Raw genomic sequence first — 1,240 nt, 5'->3', positions numbered from 1 at the left:
CCTCGTCGGCCCGGGCCGCCCGGCCCCAGCGCGGGCCCCGCCGCCGCCGCAGGCCAGCGGCCGGGCACGGGCCACGCGGGCGGGGGGCGGGGGGCGGGGGGCGGGGGGCGGCCCCCGCCTCCGGGAGAGCGGCCGGCGGGGCCCGCCCGGAAGCGCGCAGGCCTCGGACGCGCGGCCGCACACAAAGCGCGCGGCGCCCGGGCGGCCCCGCCGCAGGGACCCCGCGGCCGCCGCGGCCCCGCACGTACCCGGGAAGCTCGCGCGCCGCCGGCCGCGCCCCGCCCCGCCGCGCCGCGCCGCCGCCGGCCGAGCGCCCGCTCCGCCGGGCCCGCCGCCGCCGCCTCGGCCGCGCGCTCGCGACCCGGAAGGGCTCGGGCGGCTTCCGGCGCCCGCGGCCCGCCCCTCGCGGGCGAGACCACCGGCGCGGGGGGGCCGGCGCGCCGCGGACGAGGCCGCCGCCGCCCGCGGCCCGGGCCGCGAGCTCTGGAGACGCCGCTGCGCGCAGCCCCCCGCCAGCCAGGCCGGCGCCCCGGGAGGAGGCGCGGCGCCTGGGGCCCCGCCAGTGGGCCGCTCCGGGCCGCGCTCCCCCTCCGGGCGCTTGGTAGCGCCCGGCCCAGGGCCCGAGGCGAGGGGAGCGGCTGCGCACACCTGGGCCCCGCCCGCGCCGGCCCCGCCCCGGAGGCCCCGCCCCGCCCCTTGGAGGCCCCGCCCCGCCCCGCCCCGCCCGCGGAGGGGCCCCGCCTCGCGCCTCCCGGGCCCGGCGCTCTCGGGGTTCCACGCTCCCCGCGCTGCGGCCGCTGGGGTCCGGGCGCGGACGGCCTTGCGCGCCTGGGGGCCGGCCGCTCTGCGCCCCCGCTCGCTACGGGCCGGCTGCGATGGAGCCCGCCCCCCCCGCGTCCCGCGCGTCGGGGCAGAGCCCGCGGGGCGCGCGGCAGGGACGGGGCGGGCGCGGCACGGGCCGGCTCGCGCCGCGCTGAACACGGCCCGCGGGGCAGGGGCTCGCGCGGGCCGCCCCCTGGACACCCGCGGGGCCGCGAGCCGCGGGGCGGGCCCGGGCACAGGCGCCTGCGGACGGCGCGGGACGGTGGTCGCCGGCGGGCGGGCCGGGGCGCCGGGGCAGGGAGGACGCGCGGCCGCGGGGACGGATCAGCGCCTGGAGATTTCGGGGACTAGGGGTCGCCGAGGTTGAAAGTGAAGTGCGGGGTGAAAAGGAGGAGCCGGGAGGCTGGGCTTGGGCATC

Source organism: Talpa europaea, assembly GCF_964194135.1.
Source record: "Talpa europaea genome assembly, chromosome: 1".
Classification (NCBI taxonomy): domain Eukaryota; kingdom Metazoa; phylum Chordata; class Mammalia; order Eulipotyphla; family Talpidae; genus Talpa; species Talpa europaea.
The sequence above is the reverse complement of the archived record's forward strand: the minus strand, read 5'-3'. Positions refer to the sequence as shown.